Genomic DNA, 9,340 nt, shown 5'->3' on the forward strand with positions numbered 1-9,340 from the left:
TCACCTCACACCCGAAGTAAAGAAGAAAATTACTGCATTGAAGACAGACCTAGTCGTCATACCTGGAGGTATGACATCAAAATTGCAGGTGCTTGATGTCGTCGTGAACAAGCCTTTCAAAGACCATCTCCGAAAACAGTATTCGGATTGGCTTCTAGAAGGGTGTCATGCATTCACTCCATCTGGGAAGATCAAGAAGCCATCTGTCAGCCTTAGGTGTGAGTGGATTCTCTCTTCATGGCACACGATATCACCAGATTCAATCATCAAAGGCTTCAAGAAATGCTGCGTGTCTAATGCTCTGGATGGCAGTGAGGACGACGCACTTTGGGCGGAGAGTGATGAACAAAGTGACAGTGATGAAACAAATACCGGTACCGGTAGTAGTGAAGTCAGCAGTGACATTGGAGAAGACGGTGATTAGTTGTACCGGTATTTTTGGTGATTTACCCACGTAATACCGTAATTGAAGAAAAAGTGTTTAAATAGTGTAAACAGTTTTGTAACTGTATAATGTGACAGGTAAATTTCACTGCACTCAATTTTCCTTTTTTTCTCATTCTGCACTCAATTTTTCTTTTTTTTTCTCCTTTCCCCCTAAAATTAAGGGTGCGGCTTATACTCGGGTGCGGCTTACACTCGGGCCAATACGGTATATCGTACCTTTTGCAAATAGCTTGGAAAATTAAACAGGGATGGTATTATCGCCGCGCTCTCATGGTTAACATTCGGCAGGTCTTTGAGCGGCCTCATGCGTTCGGCAGGTCTTTGAAATTTAATTGTATTATTGTTTTCAATTTCTTGTGTCGCCGCTCCAGTCACTCGCCTCAATTTCAATAATGCAACCAATAAGCTGCTTCAATTATTATTAAATGACACTTACTTGTCTAATCCACGTAGACTAAACCCGAGGTTGCAATGTCTTGTGCTGAGGATGAACATTAAGGTATGTGATTAAAAATTATTATTAAAGAGTTATTATTAAGAGTTAAGAAAGCCAACGTACTCGTATATGAAATAATAATAATAATAATAATAATAATAATAATAATAATAGCCATTTAACAATATAACAAACTAGTGCTTATTCTTATCGAGAAAGTAGACGTGACAACGTGACGCTTAGAGTGAAACCTACAGAGCAACAATCGGTCGGCAAAATTATTTTTTTAAACCACACCGCACGTTATTGTATGATGCCGACATGTTAAGCATGAGTCCGCGGCGATAATATATCATCTTTCAAAATTATATTGCCATTACTTTCACACTATTCACTAAAAACACCCGAGACAAAACAAAGGACAAGTATGACCATCGTGTTTACCGCTCTATTTCTACCAGTAGCATGGCGGCGTAAACATGCGCAGACTGGTTTTAAATTTTGGACAGCACACCAGCGCTCTGTGTGAGTCTAGTATACTATTATAACGTCTTTGGACAAAGCGAACTTTGCAGAGGGGTTTTTTAAAGAATACTCCTTTAGAAATCTACAGAACGATAAGGAAGTATTAAGAAAATTCCGGAACAGATTATTAATTAACTATGTCAGTTCCAGTAGCAACATAAACATTAAGGGCCATATTCATAGACATTCTTAGCGCGGGCTTCCGATGGATGATCAGCTAACTAACGTTTTTCGTGTTCATAAACCAGTGTTAGCGATATGATATGATATGAATCCTGTACAAGTAAATCAGTCGATAGCCGGGGCTAGTTGAGCAAGCTCGTAGCGGGGGCTAGCGAAATGTCTATGCATGGCACCCTTAAGCCATGGTTTTTCTGAACCGACGCATGCGACGTGCTAGGTGCGAGCTCGCACAAATCTGGATTACATGAGAGATAGTGAGTGGTTTCTATGGCTGCGAGGTGCGCGATCTGCGGAGATTCGCAGAGAGGCCTCGCAGCGTCGCCTCGGACCGAATCACGCGGCCGGATTTGTGCGACGCGCGCACTGCGAGGCTTCAGCAAATGGCTTTGGATCTAGGGGGAAGAAACAATGGTGGGTAGTAAAGAAAAGTTGTAAATTCACATTTTTTCACTCCTTAAATTTAATAGAATTCACAACTTTTCGATGATTGGTTCTATCTCCCTATTCAGGTGAGAAAAGGAGGAGGTGAGAAGGGTAGCCTACTCGTCGGAGTCGTTACAAATACCTGTTCTACTTGACTAACCAACAATAGATTGCAAAGAACGGGATATAAAATACGTAAGAGATGAAAAACGAACCTGAGGGTTCACAAGAGAAGAAAATACTAACGTATCTATATAAAAAAAAATGAAATTAGATAGCCTAGGTAGAGTCACGGCCTACTTGATTGGAAGGCCACCGCGTTGTAATTGCGGCAACGTTACATGGGGGCTCAGATTTGTGGCAGATTGGAAGACTGCTTAAAGATATCACTGTCATCAGTAATATTAATCTTTACCTGAAGTAGCTATGTATGTAGAGATAATTTCACATACATAATTCTTTGTCATTTCAGACATGTTGATATTTTAACGAAAGGTAGGTGTAGTTTAAATTGGTGGAACAAGGATCACATGAGGATGAAAATCTTAGTACATTAGTTTCAGATGTCTGCCCTTGTGGCAAACCAGTGTTCGATATTTGTAAACAAATAATATCTGTCGTAGCCTACTACTCAACAATTAGGCGTACTGCAAAATTTAAAATGATCTTGCAAGTACTAACTGCTCTAGCAAAGAGGGAAAATTAGAAATATTGTGTAGAATTCCATGATATATTGCAGAACCCTTACTTTCTTACTTACTTACAAATGGCTCTTAAGGAACCTGGAGGTTCATTGCCGCCCTCACATAAGCCCGCCATCGGTCCCTATCTTGTGCAAGATTAATCCAGTCTCTACCATCATATCCCACCTCCCCCAAATACATTTTATATTATCCTCCCCTCTATGTCTCGGCCTCCCCAAAGTCTTTCTCCCTCCGGCATCCCAATTAATACTCTATATGCATTTCTGGATTCGTCCATACGTACTACATGCCCTGCCCATCTCAAACGTATGAATTTAATATTCCTAATACGAATATGAAGAATACAATGCGTACAGTTCTATATTGTGTAACTTTCTCCATTCTCTTGTAACTTCATCTCTATTATCCTCAAATAATTTTCTAAGCACCTTATTCTCAAATACCCTTAACCTCTGTTCCTCTCTCAAAATGAGAGTCCAAGTTTCACAACCATACAGAACAACTGGTAAAAACCGGTATAAATTCTAACTTTCAGATTTTTGAGAACATACTGATTACAAAAGCCTCTCAATCAACCGAATAATATTAGGCATTTCCCATATTTATTCTGCATTTAATTTCCTCCCGAATGTCATTTATAATTGTTACTGCTGCTCCATGATATTTGAATTTTTCCACCTCTTCGAGGGATAAATTTCCAATTTTTATATTTTCATTTCGTATAATATCTGGTCACGAGACATAATCATATACTTGGTCTTTTCGGGATTTACTTCCAAATCTATCTCTTTACTTGCTTCAAGGTTCGAATCCCGGTCGGGGCAAGTTACCTGATTGAGGTTTTTTCCGGGGTTTTCCCTCAACCCAATACGAGCAAATGCTGGGTAACTTTCGGTGCTGGACCCCGGACTCATTTCACCGTCATTATCACCTTCATCGCATTCAGACGCTACATAACCTGAGATGTTGATACAGCGTCGTAAAATAACCTAAAAAAAACTTGCTTCAAGTAAAATGTCCGTGTTTTCTCTAATAGTTTGTAAATTTTCTCCTAACATATTCACGTCATCCGCATAAGGAAGCAGTTTATGTAACCAGTTCAATTCTAAACCCTCTCTGTTATCCTGGACTTTTTTAATGGCATAATCTGGAGCAAAGTTAAAACGTAAAGGTGATAGTGCATCTCCTTGCTTTAGCCCACAGTGAATTCGAAAAGCATCCGACAGAAACTGTCATATACGGACTCTGCTGTACGTTTCACTGAGATACATTTTAATTAATCAAACTAGTTTCTTTGGAATACCAAATTCAATAAGAATATTATATAACACTTCTCTCTTAACCGAGTCATATGCCTTTTTGAAATCTATGAATAATTGATGTACTTTACCCTTATACTCCCATTTTTTCTCCAGTATCTGTCGAATACAAAAAATCTGGTCAATTATAGTCGACATATTACGCATAAAACCGCACTGATGATCCCCATTAATTTAATCTAAGTAAGGAGTTAATCTTCTCTAAAGAATATTGGACAAAATTTTGTACGAAGTAAACAAAAGTGAAATTCCTCGAAAGTTACTGCAGAATGTCTTTTCCCCTTTTATAAAGATAGGTACAATTATGGACTCCTTTCATTATTCTGGTACAATGTCTTTTTCCAAAATAGTTAATACAAGCATATAAATTTCGCTAGATAATGCGCTACCGCCCTCTTGTATTAATTCTGCCGGAATTTGATCTATAGCTGAAGACTAGTACTTTTTCAGGTTTTTTATTGCAGTTTCGACTTTAGAAAGTGTGAGTTCGAATATAAATGACTTAGCAGATTCTATTTGAATTTCGTCCCATTAATTTCTATTTGGCCTATGTACATTTTAGTAGTTGCCCAAAATAGTTTTTCCATCAGTTCTTGATGGAATGAGTTTCCGAACTCTATTAAATAAAAATGTAACAATTACGGATAATGCCTTTTTTAATTAATTAATGTTATGTTTTAAGTTCAGTCTTCAGACCCGCAAGAAAATGACTTGTGTTACCTCAATTTTGTATTATTATTATTATTATTATTATTATTATTATTATTATTATTATTATCATCATTGTTTGTAAAGCTCATAACAAAATTATTTCGGACAATAATAATGAAACGTATTATCGTGCCTACATGGCGTTAAAAACTGAATTATTTCCTTAATTGTGAGATATTAAGTAGGCTATATGCTGGAATCGTCTTTAATTTGCTAACTGATGCAACATGGTTAATGTTTTATCAATACATATCTAACAAAGTTTGAGAATCTACTTTTATTTCATGATAGAATTTGGAAACATTTTACATTCAAGCAGACTATAATGTGACAGATGTCGGCCCCCGCAAATGCATTGTAGCGGCGTTGCCACATTCAGTGCGGTGGCCTTTCATCAAGTAGGCCTTGGGTAGAGTGGAAAAAGACAGTCTACTGATCGCAAATACTGTGCATGTAGCAGTAAAACCGTATTCATTCACTGACAGTGTTCTTTCCAACGGCAGATCTTTCACTACAAATCTAGCATTAGTCAATCTTCCATATTTTCTGCCTTCCTCTTAGTCTCCACATAGGTTTCAAATATCTTATGTTGTGTATCATCTGGTAATTACTTCTGTTCCGAACTTCTTTTCCCGTTCACAATTCCTTCCAGTGCATCTTTCAATAGGTAGCTTCTTCTCAGCCTGACCCAACCAATCTGTTATCTGTTTACAGCAGGGATGTTAAATCGCCTGTATTACGTGCTCATACTACAAGCAATACAAATCCAACAAGATTCACTTTTCAGCAAGATAAAGTACAATCATCGCTCTTAAGGAAAATATTTTGCAGGTTCTTGAGAACACGCAGTGCAGGCGCTTTGACATCCCTGGTTTACAGCTTTTTAAATGAGTCCAGTACTCATTATTATTTTCAGGTGTGGATTCTAATTTAGTGGCTTTCTCTTGAAAACTTGCTTCAAATTTTCTTCTTTCTCTTCGTCCTTCAGTTTATCTATATCCAATTTCGTCACAAGAAAAATAGGTATTAGAATTAGATAGATATAGCGTTGACAAATAGTCTAATGAAGACGCACAAATCCGGACTACACTAGAGATAGTGAGTGGTTTCTACAGCTGCGAGATGCGCGGTCTGCGTAGCGTCGCATAGAGGTCTCGCTGTGTCGCACAGTGGTTCCAAATACAAATCTAGCAGGACAAAATTAATAACTCTCCTCGTTTCTAACGGATTTTCATAACATTTTGTATACAGGTTACAAATGGCATTTTGCATTTGCGTGTAAACTCTGATTACGATTGGATAAAATAAACCACCCTTCTACAGGGGTTGAATTTTAAAAAATTATAATCATTTTACAAAACTGATTTTCGTAGGGATTGGAACGAAATCACAAACGCATTATATACTTTCTATTTGATTTTAATGTGTGAAAGATGTTAAAAATACACAACAGTCGTACATATTGAGCCAAATGTCGTTTAATTTTTTTTAATAAAATAGCTTACATATTAATACAATTTTAACAAAACCGCTAACTCTGGTTAAATAAACCTACATTTGAAATATTTACAGATATTTGAGAGAGTTGTAACTCTATTAATTTTCAAACATCATATCATCATCATCGTCATCATCATCATCATCATCATCATCAACAACATCACCATCGTGATCCTGGAGCAGTCTCAGTGGACCTACATCTGAAGATACACTTTTTCTACTCTTTTGGCGTTAGATACGAAGACTGCTTACCATCGGGCCAGAGGAAATTCCATCAAATCGATTGTCGTATCGGCTCTACAAAATTTTCGCGCGTGGTAAGCTTATTCCCTGAAATTCTTGTAATCTTTATTTCGAACTTCTTGGGGTTCCTCCGACATCATCCCAACAGAAGTACGGCTCCCTTTATCAACTGCGCACCATGGGTAAGTATTTTATGCGCACTTTGCGGCATGTAATACCACTTATAATTCTGGATGTAGGCCTATAATTCTACAGTGCCCAAACAGTATTTTTTCAAACTCTCCAGTATTTGTACCCACTGGCGATCGTTTTAAGCAGTGGTCGGCAAAGATTGCGTCATATAAAATGCAGCCCGCAATACACAGCGAAGGGGACTGTAGGAGAGAAGGATATCCAGATTGCTTAACGTTGAATAAACAAGTGTTGGCTAAGGGGATGGAAATCATGGCTTACCCCTCCGTCCTGCTTGTATATTAAAACCCTCAACCACCCAGGCATGGTCACACAGACCTTTGCGGTTGCTCACACTGCTTATATCTCCATTTAAAATTTAATTGCGCAGCTGCGACTCTGTGTAATTGTTTATTGTTGTTGACGAAGACCTCTGTCATAAGGATTTGTTTGTAACTGCCTCTGGTCCACACCTGTGGAGTAACGGCTAGCGCGTCTGGCCGTGAAACCAGGTGGGCTGGGTTCGATTCCCGGTCGGGGCAAGTTACCTGGTTGAGGTTTTTTCCGGGGTTTTCCCTCAACCCAATATGAGCAAATGCTGGGTAACTTGAGGTGCTGGACCCCGGAATCATTTCACCGGCATTATCACCTTCATCTCATTCAGACGCTAAATAACCTGAGATGTTGATAAAGCGTTGTAAAATAACCTACTAAAAAAAAAGTAACTGCCTCTGGCAGTATTTTATCACATTTATATTATTTCGGGCGGTCTGGCAGACCATGCCTGGGTACTCATTGTGACTAGCAAGCCTGCTCCTTCGTATAATGTGAATGTGAAAATCCTAAGATCATGAATAACAAACCTGGCCCTTCGAACGCAGTGAATGTGAATGCTCCTAACTTCAACAGTACTATATCATGATGGTATGAGGACGATGAAGGAAGTACTTCTGATCTCGATTGCACCGAAGATGTCGCGATAGTAAGCGAACATGAGTCAGAATCTGAGTTAGAGCTGAGTGATGTTGGCAAGAATGATGAGCAAAATATGACTGATTATCTTCGGGTTTGCGAATAATGTGACCACGGTGTCTCACGTTCCAAGAAAGAATAGGACTGTCGTTCTGGTATCCTCTATGCATCACTCAAATCTTTTTGATGGTGTAAGTGATAAATCAGGAATTAGTGCATATTATAATTTGACTAATGGTGGCGTCGATTCCCTACATGAGAAGTGTGCACAAAATAGCTGTGGTCGTCGAACCAGGCGCTGGGCTATGACCATATTATTTTTGGAATTCTTGACATTAGTGCAATTAGTGCATTTATCATGTACGGTTCCTACAATGACAACGAACCAATTTCCAGAATGTTTTTCATGAAGAAGCTTTCAAATGTACTCGTAACTCCCGATATGCATTATTAGAAACAACAAGTTCATTACTTTTGAAACCTGAGTCTCAATCAGAAAACTCTTTGGATCTGAAGAGGCTGTGCCATCATTTGAAGAGGAACTTGAGAAACAGAAAAATTGCTTCACCTGTCCGCCAAAGAAGCAACAGAAAACAGCATACATTTGCCATTGTTCCAGGAAACCTCTCTGTTTGGAGTGTACAGTCTACACCTGTGGAGTAACGGCTAGCGCATCTGGCCGTGAAACTAGGTGGCCCGGATTCGAATTCCGGTCGGGACAAGTTACCTGGTTGAGGTTTTTTCCCGAGGATTTCCCTCAACCCAATATGAGCACATGCTGGGTAACTATCGGTGCTGGATCCTGGACTCATTTCACCGGCATTATCACCTTCACTTCGTTCAGACGCTAAATAACCTGAGATGTTGATACAGCATCGTAAAAAACGCACTAAAAAAAGAGGCATGCCGTAACTGCAATGACACACAGCAAGAAAAAATTGAAGAAAGTGAAAATAATAACCTAAATAATTATATGTAACTTGCAATGTTTCAGTGTGTCCTAAAAAAATATATTACATTTTTAGAATTTGTAGTTTTATAACAAAAGGACGTTCTTGTTAAAGTAAAGATCAATTATGTACTATGCAGGGTCTAATCTGAAGATTAACATCGAAAAATGTGTAAAAGTGCAAGAAAAACTTCATAGAATTGATCATTTTGAAAATCCTTTTCATTTTAACAACATTTATGACAACCTCCACTATTATCAAAATAGTACCTTGATATTATTCATTTAAATAATTTCAATGTGATAATCTTGTTTCAGACATATTGAAATATATCTGGAATAATTTTCAGTAGTCTGTGCTGTTTTGTTATTTTTATATATAATTTTTTTTCAGCGGTCTCTGTGACCATGTCTGGGTGAGTGTGTGACTTAATATAGACCTGGGTGGTTAAGGGTTAAGGGACTAATTAGCGAGTTATGAAATGACGGCCACTGGTTTTAAATATAGTTCCAAATCACCGAATCAAGCCTTCATCTACGTCAGTAGTTTCTGACGCCAAACCTGTATCTTCAAAGAACCTCCGCGCGCTAATCCCGTCATTAGTCGTACCAAATTCGTTTGGGAATGTCGACAAGAAGTCCCATTTCTTTACGTAAGCGATCTTGTTTTCTTTTCTTCCATTCATTTTCGTGACCCTTTCTGATTAAAAACTTAACACTTGCTTTACCATTTCTGCTGCATCAGGCCTGTATGTTG

This window comes from Periplaneta americana, chromosome 10 (genome assembly GCF_040183065.1).
Source record: "Periplaneta americana isolate PAMFEO1 chromosome 10, P.americana_PAMFEO1_priV1, whole genome shotgun sequence".
Classification (NCBI taxonomy): domain Eukaryota; kingdom Metazoa; phylum Arthropoda; class Insecta; order Blattodea; family Blattidae; genus Periplaneta; species Periplaneta americana.